This window comes from Xenopus tropicalis, chromosome 5, assembly GCF_000004195.4.
Source record: "Xenopus tropicalis strain Nigerian chromosome 5, UCB_Xtro_10.0, whole genome shotgun sequence".
NCBI lineage: Eukaryota > Metazoa > Chordata > Amphibia > Anura > Pipidae > Xenopus > Xenopus tropicalis.
The window spans coordinates 82,145,208-82,159,988 of NC_030681.2; the positions used below are offsets into that span (position 1 = coordinate 82,145,208).

At 39.5% G+C, this 14,781-nt stretch overlaps 1 long non-coding RNA gene across 1 annotated transcript; it reads left to right on the forward strand.

Moving 5' to 3' along the window:
* Positions 1-207: 207 nt before the first annotated feature.
* Positions 208-10,792, forward strand: LOC105947401. The gene is made up of 2 exons (XR_001170823.2): positions 208-1,983; positions 9,390-10,792. It is a non-coding gene; the product is annotated as an uncharacterized LOC105947401 (long non-coding RNA).
* The last annotated feature ends 3,989 nt before the right edge of the window (positions 10,793-14,781 follow it).

Sequence of the window (14,781 nt, forward strand, 5' to 3'; positions counted from 1 at the left end):
TTAATTTCCCAGGGTGACACAGCCATGTGACTTGTGCTCTGATAAACTTCATTCACACTTTACTGCTGAGCTGCAAGTTGGAGTGATATCCCCCCCCCCCCCCAGCAGCCGATCAGCAGAACAATGGGAAAGTAGCAAGATAGCAGCTCCCAGTAGATATCAGAATAGCACTCAGTAATAAGAAATCCCAGTCTGGCTTGGGACTCCTCCAGTTACATGGGAGTAGGAGAAACAATAGGTTACCTAAAAGCAGTTCTAATGTGTAGCGCTGGCTCTTTCTGGAAGCTCAGACTCAGCACAATGCACTGAGATGGCTACCTACACACAAGTATTACAGCTAAATAAATACATTTGTTAGTTCAAGAATAACATTTTAAATGGTAGAGTGAATTATTTGCTATGTAAACGGTGTAATTTAGAAATAAGAAGTACACCATAAAAATCATGACAAATCCCTTTAAGAAGCCTGATAAGATTTTGCAACACAAATGGAGGCTTTGGCTCATAATGTCTGAAAACCTCACATTTAAGCACCCTAAATGGTTCACATTTGCAGTAGAATTGTTTATCTTTGAATAGCTTTTAACATTTATCTGTCAAAAATGTTATGCATTTTTATTTTGAAAACTCCTTAAAGTAAATACTGTATTTGTCTATCCCAACGCATACCAGAGTACATGGGCATTATTATAAATTGAATATGCCAATGATTGCAATCCAGTCATCCATCCATGCAGTCTTGCTCAGGTTAAGAAATTAGCACAAGTATGGGACCTGTTATTTGCTTATAACGGAGTCTATAGGAGATGTTGGTCCTGTAATTTGGAACTTTCTGGATAACGGGTTTCCAGATAATGGATCCCATACCTGTACTGCCTTTGTTTTTAAGTGGAATGGCTGTTCAGTCCTCCTAGGCTGATGCTGCACGCTATTGGTTTTTCAGGAATAATTAATGTCTAGGCCGTTTACAATGTAATGTTAAATATTTGTTAATATTTTTATGTAAAGATCTTAAATAAAATGTATGTGGATTAAATAAAAAGAATGTGTCGAAATTGTTTGTGTTGTTCTTGATTACAACAAAACATGGAAACATGAATGAATAATGTTATGTTACTGAAGAGTCTCCCTGATTTCTGTTAGTACTTAAAGATTCTGTCCTGTACTGGAATTCTGTGGCTTCTTGCCAAGCTCACATCCTTCTTTATTTCTTTACTGTTTTGTTAATCCATTTAAAAAGAACCAGAGGGAAAAGGGAAAAAGCCAACAGTGACTTCTCTGGACAAATATCAACCTTTAAAGCTGCTAGCTCTCTAAAAACTCAATGAGTTATAACCCGAGTTCTCCAATAATATCAAAGAGATACACTAGATGACTGAGATATTGACCTACAATCAGTTTCTATCAGGCCCCGACTGGCGATCTGTTAGTTCTGGCAAATGCCAGAGGAGGAGTGTGTGTGGCACATACCACTGACATGAGCCTAGTGAACCACATGCAGACTTATTGACAGTGAATGATCAGCACGGTGGAAGCGATACCTTTCATAGTAATAAAAACATGCTGTTTTATGGAAGCCCAGAATTACAGTGGAATTAAGGGGTAAAACTGCATTGTGACCAAAATACATAGCTATATGGTTTAGTGCTCATGGATCTTTTAATAAACCTTTTTGCTTTCCTCAGCTTTAGGTACAAGGCAATAATAACTTAGGCCCAATGTAGCACTGTGCTTTATAACTAGCACTGACCAGACAGTAAAAAAAGTGTGGCTGATTTTTGCTAAATTGTGTTTTTCACAACAATATTTTTCTTTCTAAATAGGTGCGTCTTCTCTATTTGGCATGTCTGGAAACTCTGTCAGGGCTGGCTGAGATGTACGTATGATTACATAACCAGAATAGAGGAAGCAAAAATGGACCGACACAGAACCACACCAAGTTACTACGGGTGAAGAGAAGAGATTGGATACAAACAGGAACAGGTACTTATTTGTTTTCATTACACAAAGGGATGCACAGATACTGCACCAGATCCTGCTTTTTGTTCTGTACGCTAAGTTGCAGGGGGTGCAGTCACTTTTAGAGTGTGCCTTCTAGGACCCACCAGAAAACTTAGTATCTATAATCCACTCTAGAAGGCCATTTGTCAAAGGTCAACCTGAGGATTGCTAAATATTTCTTTGTATTTGTCAATCAGTTCAATTTGTATCATAACATATCCACAATTTGTAGGGCAAAACATTAGAAAATCCCTTTACATGTTGGCAGTGTAAATTGTTATATGTATGTCAGTGTGCATTGTCACGTATACATACTAACTTAAATCACGGAAGTACTTTTCCATTGCTGGCAAAGTGAATTGAACACAGGTGGAAAAATGGCCTGCATATCACAGCACTAAGTCATTTTCCATTTTTTCGTATGGGCTGAAAGTTTAAAAAGGCTAAATTGCTTAAATTACAAATAGCGTTCTATACATTTAACACTTGTTGCTTATATCATTCACACCATCTGTAAACACTCATGAAAACACACACACACACTCTCATGCCTAATTTTCCTAAATGAAGCACACCACAGTCATTGCATTTTTGTAGTGAATTGAACACAATCTTAGGCACCACCAAGTGACTTTAATCGCTTACCTTCTACCCTGGGCTGATGCCCCTGTTAAGAGAAAACCGCACCAGCCCGGGGTACCTGCAGCGAGCGCTTCATTCTTCCTTGTTCCTTCTGTCGGCAAAATCCCTGGGCCGGCGCAAGGGTAGTAGAGTGAAAAGCCAACTTTTTTGGTAACGTTCGGCTTTTCACTCTACTGCGCATGCTCAAGTGCACAAAGCAGGAAGGAGGAATCACTCTCAGCTACCCTGGGCTGGTGCCGGGGTCACCAGCCCTGGGTAAAAGGTAAGTGATTAAAGTCACTTGGGGTTTCTAACATTTTGGCACCCCCGAGTGACTTAGCCTTTCCTTTTCCTTTAATTGCAGATGGAAAAGATAGTAGCATTGGTTAAAGTGGATGTCACAGATTAAAGAAGGATTAGTTTAAGTAGATGTTATTTACCTCATGGCTCATATATACCACATGGTGTGATGTCATTTGGCGCCATTTTCTTGCACTCAGGGTATTTAGATGGGGAGTGTTCACTGTAGAGGCATCTTGAGAAAGGTCCGGGTTTGTGACCGAAACGTCAATTTTTTTGCACTAATAAAGGATTTTTTGTTTTCTTCCAAGTCCTGTGAGTGCTGTGTACATTCGTTGTTTTTATATATATATATATATATATATATAATACAGGATGAAGAGCACACCAAACTTTTAAATGCGATACCTGGGTGCCACAGAGCAGCAAGCACAGAATAAAAGTAAAGAATGTCGGCACTCACAGGATTTCCACGATAATACTCACAGGCAATAAGTCATGTTTAGGATGCAATCAGGTGTGGTTTATTGGTCCAACGATTCAGTTCTGAAACGTTGGACCAATAAACCATACCTGGTTGCATCCTAAACATGACTTATTGCCTGTGAGTATTATCGTGGAAATCCTGTGAGTGCCGACATTCTTTACTTTTATATATATATATATATATATATATATATATATATATATATATATATAAAGGGCATTATTTATCCTTTATTATCACAGGATCATTATCCAATTCAGACTTGCCTCTTGGCTTTAACAAGCACAGAGAACCTTATTCTGCATGTGCAGGGGACAAGAATTCTTGAAAGTCAGACTGTATGGAGCATAAGGTGACATGGAAAGATTGTGGCCCCAGCAAAGTACTCAGGGTCAGTTCAGTCAGAAGGGGAACACCAGCCCAGGATAAATGGTTAGTGATTTTGCTCACTGGCACGTTACGTATTGGCTTTCCCCAGCCCGGGTTTATTTCATTTTGCATTAAAGGTTATGATTTCTATCAGGGTAAATAAAGATTCAGCCAAACACTAATCTTGCAATGAATGCTACCGTTTGGCCAAATCCTGAACTAGATTGAGGTCCGAGAGTAGTTAATGTCGATTTAAGATTACTAGAATATATATGCTATAAGTACTGTCCTTTTGCAGAATGCCAACTACACTAAGCACGATAAACCTCAGCCCCTACAATGCACCTGTGCTGTGTTAAGACAGTGTATGGAGAAGGCTACTCATATGGAAGTCCAGTGTGCAGGTGTCAGGTCGGCCAGATAACTAACCCAGGGCTCAATCTCCATACAGTCAGGGCCGCCATCAGAAATCACGGGGCCCTCACAATAAAATTATCAGATCCTGGACTTGATTAAAGGAGCCCGAACTAATAAAACTCTAGCACGGACAGGCCCCCTTTAAAGTTAAAAACGCCCAGGCCCGGGACGAGTGTGCCCCCCTGATGGCAGCCCTGCATACAGTCACCAGGTGACTAAACAATTTGCCGTCATCGCAGATAGCCTGCAAAGACAATTACTCTGTTATCAGAACTGATAGGCGACTATGTGTAAGATATATATTATGTATATACACACATCACATTCAAGGTACATACATGCAGACTTCAAGGAAACAACCACAGTATTCAGTGGAAACAGGGAGAGGTAGCTTTGTAAAGTGATGCCAAAATCCCACAGGAACTTAAATAGCTACAAAGTACAGATGAAAATGTGTTATAGTTATACAAGTGAAATATTTCCACAGAATTAGACTTTACATTACATTATATCATAGGCAACAGGAACAATTTGGTTTTCAAGTAATGATTTATTTTCTTTAAAAATAAACAAGCTCCCAAAATGTGCCTAACACCCCCAGCCCCAATCCTCTTATGTAGACAAAATAAATGGAGAATTCTTAAGTCAGGTGTCAGGCAGCAGGGACTGGAGGCAGATTACTTGGCGCTGCTTTGAACCAGCTATTTGGAACCCAGCAGTACCAAATGCACAATGTGCTGTCTGTGTGCAGATGCTCAGCAGGGCCCATTAACACTAGTCACTCTCCTGTTTAATAGTAGGGATACTACCTGGCCAGTATTTTACCTGTGTAACTTGGAAAACACCTGCCAAACCCAGGGGCGGTATTACAAATTTACCAGCAATATAGTTGTTGGTAAATTTATAATATCCCGAAATTTAGCTCCTGACCCGCCCACCTAAGCCCTCGACCCAACCCAACCTTACCTTTTTTTCGTCCCTGATCTCCCCTCGATCCACTCTCTAGCTGCCTGATGCACCATATATCTACCCCTGTGACTTCCCCTGCCCCCCCCCCACCATGCCCTTCTTTATGGCATAGCCCTCCCCCTTTTGTCACCGCCCCCAGCTGGCTGGTAAAACAAATTTTAAAAGGTGGCAAACCTGTTTAGTAACATAAGGGATATATCAGGACGTAGGGAGCTGGAGCCTTTAGCTATTGCCTAACTTCCAGACTACTGTTGGCCAATGGAATTTCAGTGATCTGCCTTTCCCCTTATCCAACATCATACAGAAGTGGTAGTTCAGCAATAGCATGACGGCTACTGTTTTGAAACTGTGTTCAGTACTGTGACATATAGGGACTGGCACCTTGCCGGTTGTTGCAAGATATTTCCCAGCCTCCTTTGTGAGAAAGTGGAATGGCAGTAACAGATCGGTGGAATTTGAGCAGTTGGTATTTGCACACTAGAGTACATATATAGAACCTGGGTCGGACTGGTGCCCCTGCTGCGTCCCCCACACCCCCCAAAGTGGCCCTGCCATGCCCCCCTAACCCCCGTGCAGGTGGGTGGGTGAGCCACCATCTTTCCCGGGTCCTCTGCTCATCCGTGGCCTCGGTTGACCAGGCTCTCATCCAGCCCTGTCCCACGGCTCCCATATGGTTCTGGTTTGCCCTTCTGCCGCTGGCCATGGCACCCATCACTAGGCATGAGTGCCGGAGTCCCTGCACCTGCTGCCAGTAGCAACTACACAGGTATGGAGTCTATCACAGTAGCAATGTCTCCAGACTCAGAGACACAGGCCTCCAACTCAGCACAGTTAGGGCCGTGACACACAGGGAGATTAGTCTCACCGCAACAAATCTCCGCTGTCGCGGGCAACTAGTCGCCCCACAATTCCATCCCACCGGCAAGAATGTAAATCCCTGGTGGGATGGAATACACGGCGCCTTGAGAGGAAACTTCGGCGACTTCAGCAAATCGCGGCGCCGTGTATGCCATCCCACCGGCGATTTACATTCTAGCCGGTGGGATGGCATTGCGGGGAGATTAGTCGCCCGTGACAATGGAAATTTGTTGCGGCGCGACTAACCTCCCTTAGTGGTTCCATTCTTTTCACCTAGACAGGCCAGGATAGAAAAGGCACACCTACCTCAGAAAAAGTTGCTAAGAAGAAGAAAGCACACCCCTTTGTACTTGTTGTTAGTTTCAAAACATGATTAATGCAGGAGGATGGCATGTGATATGGTGTTTCAGGGTGAGGAAGGATCTCTCCTTCTACTAAGACTAAGGGGTTGATTCACTAAAGTGCGTTAAAACGAGCGCGATTCACTAAAAGGACAGGCGTCAAAATTTAGACTCGATGTTCTTTGCGTTATTTAAGTCGTGATGAGCGTTTTTCTTGTGTTATTTTCCAAGTGTGCGTTAATTCCCACTTCGTGCGATATATTTCGCCACTTGCTATATTAGCGCACGATTTAACGCACATAACCATGATGATTAAACTGTGGATGAATTAAGTTTTGTTTTTCAAGCTTACAGCTATATTAGAATTCACCAATAATCTTGGCAAATATCTAATCAGGTAAAATATATAACTTAATATTATTTTAAATTTTTTTAGAACGGGCAGCACAGTGGCTCAGTGGGTAGCACTTCTGCCTTGCAGCGCTGGGGTCCTGAGTTCAATCCAAGTCAGGGCACTCTCTGCAAGGAGTTTGTGTCTTCTCGAGTACCTTGTCGTAAACTGACCAGCAGTTGGCGCTGCTGTAACAAAATGAATTCATATTAACAGAACATAGTTTGCTTATTAGACTAAATAATCATTGAAATTAAAATAGAATTAATGTAAATTGCAAACATATTTAGAATAGCACTCTCACCAATTTTACATTTACTTATTTAAAGGCTTACTTATTCTTTAAAGCCTTTCATTTTTGGTTTAAAGCAGTGCTATGTGTGTAGCATGAAACACAGAAATACCTTCTTATTCCAGAAGGCTTCACACAATCATGTAATTGCTATTCTGAAAACTTCAGTTAAAAAAGTTTTTCTTTAATGTTTCTAAATTTCTAGTTTTTCATAATACCTTTTGTATTTTTTACAAACCAGATTAAATGTCTCTTGTATATCTTTCTGAGTTGGCCACCCCAGTTCAATCAGAGATGCAATCCTGTCTGCTCTGTGCATACACAGTTCCCTGCACTTCTATTTCCATGCCTGGCACTGAAGGACACAAGCCAGCATATATCAGCCCTCCAGCTGACATGATATTCTGATAAAACTGAGGATTTCAGTTGGTTTGCAGACACACAGCAGGAAGGCTGGCGTATTACTTTTTATAAGTCAGGAGCTAAAAGAAGCTTTAACCTAATATAATACCAGATATATAAACAAGTACAATTAGCTGAGCACACAAACAGGCACAAATGGTATTACATGCAATATATACTTGTATCACATTGAGCAGGCCAGCCTACTAGTGATTCACAAAAAGAGATTTTTTTGTGATGCATAATTTCTGTAATACTTTTCAGTTACTTTTGTGTATAAACATAGGACCTTACCTGTTGAAGCTCCTGTTCCCTCTGTAAATGTCTTTTTTCCATATATTTTATCTTATTTTCCAGTGCTAAAAAGTCTTTCATTTCTGGACTATAACGCTCTTTTGCTTCTTTTAACTCCTCCAAGAGTTTTGCCACCTTTAATATAAAACCCCCAAAAAAGACTAAGAATCAAATAATCAACTTGAACATACTGATTATAGTGAGAGATGATTTAATATTGGTGTGCCAATGTATTGCTCTAGGCATCAGGCCTATATGCGGCTAGAAAGCAAATGAGAAAAAGTCTATCAGGCCCATCACCCAAATGTCATTCAGAACTACTTACACACTGAAAACGGTGTGAGCCTCGTACAGGTATGGGATCCGTTATCCGAAAAACCAGTTATCCAGAAAGTTCCAAATTATGGGAAGGCCCATTGACTCCATTATAAGCAAATATTTCTAATTTTTAAAAATGATTTCCTTTCTCTCCTGTACTTGATTCCAACTAAGATAAAATTAAACCTTATTGGAAGCAAAACAATCCTATTTAGTTTATTTAATGCTTAAATAACCTATTTGTAGCCGTGAAAAAAGTGTTTTACTTGCCCAAGTACATACAAAAAACAAGAGCAACGTTTCAGGCCCCTCCGGACCCTTTCTCAAGCTTGAGAAAGGGTCCGGAGGGGCCCGAAACGTTGCTCGTTTTTTGTATGTACTTGGGCAAGTAAAACACTTTTTTCACGGCTTGCAACTTTTTTTCTGTTCTACTTGTCAGACATGTAATTCTTGCTTTGTGTAAGATGAATCTGATGTGCTATAAACCTATCGCATACAGAGCAAATTACCCTCTGTACCCTGTACCCTGAGTTATATTGCAGTTAACTCTCTAGTCATCATTTTTTAGGCTGTTATTGGTAACAAGTGCCAATACTTACACTCACAGCAAAAGTAGCTCTGTGGGAGAGATTTGGGTTCACTTTCATTCCCTATTATTAATCTGAAAAGTGTGAGTATAATACCTGAAATCTGCCCCATAGGCCTAAATCCAGGGGAACACGCAGTGGATCATAGGCGGAGGATATCTAGTAGGATTAAGTCTAAAACAACAGGACTTTTCAGAGTTTTTTCTTGAAAACATTTTACCACTCCTTAGTGGATTCACTGCAGACTTAAAAGTGAACCTCCTAACTATCTTTTGCAGTTGCCACTGACTTCCGGGGATACTGTGCAAAAGTGCGGATGGGAGTGATTTTTTTCACCCTAAGATGTTTAGGGTGTTCATACATGCACTTCTGTTTTCCATGCACAATTAGCTTTTTCAGGGGGAAATAATTCATTTTGTACTGAACCAAGGGTGATAGGGATAGTATAGATGCCAGGTGACAACAAAACTATTTAATTTAGCTAATGATTTAGCCTTTAGAACATATACAGTATAGTACCACTGGGAGTGGGATAAAATCTGCAGCAAAAGTTCAGGTAAAAAAGTTGGTAAAGTTTACAGCCTTATCAGACTTCATTACTGCACTGCCTTCAGTTTGTAATATCTCCCCTTCTTTTGTGTAACCTTGAGTTTTACTTGATGGTATGATGTGACTGTAGTCAGTGCTTTAAGGCGGAATATACTGTTTAAAAGGATCTAACAAAAATGTTCTTTTATCTAAGGGAACTCTGGCAGGAACTGCCCTGCGATCTATCCAGAAAGACACCCAAGAGAGCATCACCATCAGGGTTGCTGGGAAGTATGTTTGTAGGAGAAAGAAGAAGATGTGGCGCCATAATGTAAAGTTGATGCACATCCTAGATTAAAACAAAAGCACACATGTCCATGAAAAAAAAAACAAAGGAGGCATAGAGCTAGCTAAACAGGGCCAAACAAATAACCATAGCCCTAATAACCATGAAAGCCCTAAAAATGCTGCATATTGACGTATATTGTAAGCTTAATGGGGCAGGCCCTCTAACCTCATGTCTTGGTTTATATCTGATTGTGACACTGCAAAATCATGTGACTGTAAAAAATATTATAGCCCTTGCATTGCATGTGTTTTATCTAAGACACTGCAGTTCTGTAATTATGAGTGTACATAGCCTTTCTGGTCATCAACAGATGACCAACAATAATTTTTGATTGTTATAATTCTCCAAGTCCCTAAGTAATTCCTAAGACTCATTTTTTAGCAGAGTTAATGGTGATTTGACTCCTTTAAGATGCAGATATAAACTCCTGCATCTTAAAGGAATCAAATAGTTTTTTTGCCATCATGCTTGAGGTAGGAAGCTAAGGAGGAGGGGTAAATACTTTGATGGCCATCCCGCCTCCTAATTGAATAAAAGCATTGACCCCCTATCATCCTCTGTGCTGCCTAGGAATGTACTGAGATTTTTTTATACACCATATTGTACTTATTAGGCCGCTTTTACACGTGGAACTTGGGGCAACCCATTGAAGACAATGAAACAAATTCATGTGACAAAGAGTTTCTGGCTTAAAGCGTACAGGAACACTTGTGTGCACAGAACACCATGGCAATAAATTGGTGATGTAAATGGAATTCTAATTTCACTTTATGAAAATGCATTTTAGTTTGTAAGAACTTTTGATTTATTTCAGGACCACATATTCCAGTTTTTCTATTTCCAAGCACATAATTTTAGTGCAGACGGCCATTACTTCTACATTTATAACATGCTGACTAATGATGCATGAAATTTTTTATTTATTTTTTATTGATAGAAGATATTGTTTAATCTGTGGCTGAATTTAACTTCCAGTTTTACACTCTGAAGCTGTAAATATGGTGTGAACCCAGAAGAGAGTAAATCCTGGCTTATATTAACTCTTCACTGGATTTTTAAACCATTAAATGTCTCCTGTTTCAGTTATCTAGGATTAACCATTTCACAAGGGTTTAACTATAAATTAGGACTGCTAATTGTGCAGTCTATTTTCATAGAAAATTCACAAAATGTTAATTTTTCTTGCAATTTGAAGCGAAACTCAATAAATTTGTTCATCACTAATACTGACCAATTATATTGGCAAAGTGTATTAATGTGATCATTTCTAGCTTTTGTGTACTTTTTTTGAAACTTGAGTATTCACCTGTGCTGCTATAGAAAGCAAGCCTTGTAGTCGTGTGAAACTCCTGAATAAGGAATTGTGATAATGATATTCTGTAGTCAGTTTTTAATGATTCGTTACCATTCTTCCAATATAACATAAGATCATCTTCAGTGTATGCATCTGAAATGAAAGAGCAAATTGGATATATTTATATATATTATATATATATATATATATATATATATATATATATATATATAGCTCACAGTAGCAGTTTGTTACTTTTTTCCCAATGCAAATGCCTGCAACTTCATGGAAAGAATTTCTATGAAATGCCATTTGGGCTGACAGGTCAATTAGTAATAGCGGGTGTACTACCAAATCGGGAATTTGCCATAAGAAGATAAAATTCACAAAATGATCATTATTCTATGACACAGGGACAGATGATATTATCTGCACTGATAATGATGGTTGTAATCACAAATGCTGTGATATCAATTGCACTCTGCACCAGAAGAGCCAAAATTCTAATTTAATAATCTGAGTTTTGGCTCTTAAAGTTACCAGGAGAAGCTTTTTACCTCCCCTGGTTGCCTCATGGAAACAGAGGCCCTGCTGGTTGCTGCAAAATTTAAACATAGTTACATTGGGTTGAAAAAAGATCAAAGTCCATCCTATAAGAACCTCTATACACTCACATACATAAATCATATATACCAACATCAATACTTACTGTAGATATTAGTATCACAATAGCCTTGGATACTATGCTTGTTCATGAACTCATCCAGGCCCCTATTAAAGGCATTAACAGAATCTGCCATTACCACATCTCTAGGAAGGGCATTCCACAACCTCACTGCCCTCACCGTGAAGAACCACCTACGCTGCTTCAAATGGAAGCTCCGTTCTAATTCTAATTACAGTGTTGTTAGTGGAGTACCGCAGGGGTCAGTCCTTGGTCCTTTGCTTTTTAACTTTTTTATTAATGACCTGGAAGTGGGCATTGAAAGTACTGTTTCTATTTTTGCTGATAAAACTAAATTTTGCAAAATGCACAGCACTTTCCCATCAGGTTGAACCCTCAGCATAATATTATCTGTTGTGGTATCATGAATAAAGGATCTCTTGGAATGAACAAAGAACATGTCGGGAACCCAAAACTTTTTCACTAGCCGGCCATCAAACATCATACTCTGATTGTTGGAACTGGGGAAGGACAAGCGCTCATCTTTCCAGTAGTGTCTTAGATACAATTTCATAGTGAAGTCCTGTAAATTACATTAATTCAATGTCCTATATTAAAATATATCTCCTTGTCTCCTTGAATAAAAGTAGTTGTCTAAACAAAAGTATATATATACATATATATCTTCCAACTGAGCCGCACTCCAGAGTCATAAAACGTAGCTTTTATTAAAGCGTTGTTAAAAGACTGTGCAGCGAACGTTCAAAGCAGTATAAAAATCATACTTATCAGTCTAGTATGCCACATACACGCGACGTTTCGGGGGCATCCCACCCCCTTTCTCAAGCGTACCTCGTGGCTGTCACAAACAGTGATCCGCATACTTGTTACTTCCTTGTATAGCTTGGTAACGGAAGTGACGTGGCGGGTAACCATGGAGATGGAATACACAAACAGTGTATTCAATATACACGGAAGCCGGCACATCAACCCCGCATGTAATGTATACAACCAGTACATCCTGATTAAAAAGACTGTCAAAGTACCATACAGTGACCCCAAAACTTACATATTAAAGAAACAGAACTTAGCAAACTTAAACAGTTGTAGGGACAAAATATAAAATTCAATCCCTGCCTAATTGTTCAATGTCAACATAAGCGTTCATTACAGTTTACAAAAATAAATGCAGATCAAAATCTCTATTTAGCCCATTTGGAGCCAGAGTATTTAAACGATGAATCCATTCTACCTCAGTTTTCTTGAGAAGTTTGGCACGGTCCCCACCTCTCCGAGGAGGAGGGACGTGTTTTATAACCCGATATCTAAGATCATCGGATGTATGTCCCATTTCTAAACAATGTCTGGACACCGGAAGGATCCTATTTCCAGTATTTACCATAGATCTATGTTGTGAAAACCTGTCTCTAACTTTTTGGGTAGTTTTTCCAATGTAAATCAAATTATATGGACACACTAACATGTACACCACAAAACTGGTATCACATGTATGATGTCCACGTATTTTATATGATCTCCCTGTATGAGGATCAATTAACTGTGGTCCCACCAAAACAAACCGACATTGGGAGCAACCTTTGCATTTATAAATACCCTCCCTAGGTGGTCCCAGGAAAGTAAATTTCCTAGGTGCAGGGGGGACTTCAGCTCTTACCAATTTGCCACCGATTGGATTGCCCCTACGATAAGACATTATAGGGGTACGTTGAAATACTTCAATTGAGGGATATGACTCCCTTAACAGATGCCAATGTTTCTGCAAAATAGAATGTAGCCGGCCACTCTGCGCATGATATTGAGAAACGTCATACGTTGTTCCATTTTCTGTTTACATTGTTGACCAATCTCTCCATGTCTATAGACTCTTCTGAAGTATGTGTTTAGGGTAACCCCTAGTCCCTCTGTAGCAATGTCTGGATCATTCACTATCCTACAAACATGCGAGAATTGACTAGTAGGAATAGATTTTTTAACAGATATAGGGTGAAAGCTATTAAATTTTAACAACTGATTATGATCTGTAGGTTTCGTGTAATTACGCGTAAGAATTTCTGTTCACTCCTGATAACCTCAACATCTAGGAAAACTATTCTGTGAGTATCCGCTGTCATTGTAAATTGAATGTCTTGATGGGCCCTATTTATCTGATCACGGAAGGTGGACAGGGACTCCAGGTCACCACGCCATAGGAGAAACATGTCATCAATGTACCTCCACCACGCAAAACAATGCATAGTGAAAAGCACATTACGATAAACGTGTTCATCCTCAAACCAACTCATAAATGAGTTGGCATAGGCCAGGGTGACCTTGGAGCCCATGGCCGTCCCCCATATCTGTAGATAAAACCTGTCCCGAAATTTATAGACATTTTTGTACAAAATGAAGGTAAGGATGTCCACGAGAAAATTCATTTCCATCTCACTGTATTGTCCACATTTTACCAAAAGCATCTTTACCGCCATAATCCCTTCAATGTGAGGTATAGATGTATAAAGGCTGGCGACATCAAATGTCACCAGCCATATTTCACCAACTAGTTCGCCTACATATGCAGGGTTGATGTGCCGGCTTCCGTGTATATGGAATACACTGTTTGTGTATCCCGTCTCCATGGTGACACGCCACGTGACTTCCGCTACCAAGCTATACAAGGAAGTAACAAGTATGCGGATCACTGTTTGTGGCCTTGAGAAAGGTCCCGATGGGGACCGAAACGTTACGTCAGCTGTTCATGTTACTTTAAAAATATGTTTTTCACTTTTCACAAGAAATCCCGGTGTTGCTGGTCTTTTTTACACACACACATATATATATATATATATATATATATATATATATATATATATATATATATATATATATAGTAGAGGCATTCAAATGGAGACTGGAGACACACTGAATATTACTGATTTATAAATCCTAAGAGTCTATGTTGACTTAGCTAACCTTAATGATTTCTTCCACATTAAATTCATTTGCACTCAGCAAACATTTAGAACTGAGGCTGACATTTCAACCCCAAAAATATATTTTTTTTTTGCTTAATAAAAGAACACCATTCTAAGCAACTTTGCAATTCATTACATTCATTACATATTTGTAATGTTTTTTTAGTTATTTGTATATATAACTGCTTAAAAGCAGTGTTTGCCTGTCCTTTGCCCTGGTGTCTCTGGAGTATGAAACAATGTAACACAAGGCAGCAGATTTACAGACCTGACTTACAGTAGGAGCCTGGCACTTGCAACATTGTTTAAAAAATAACAACCAGGAGT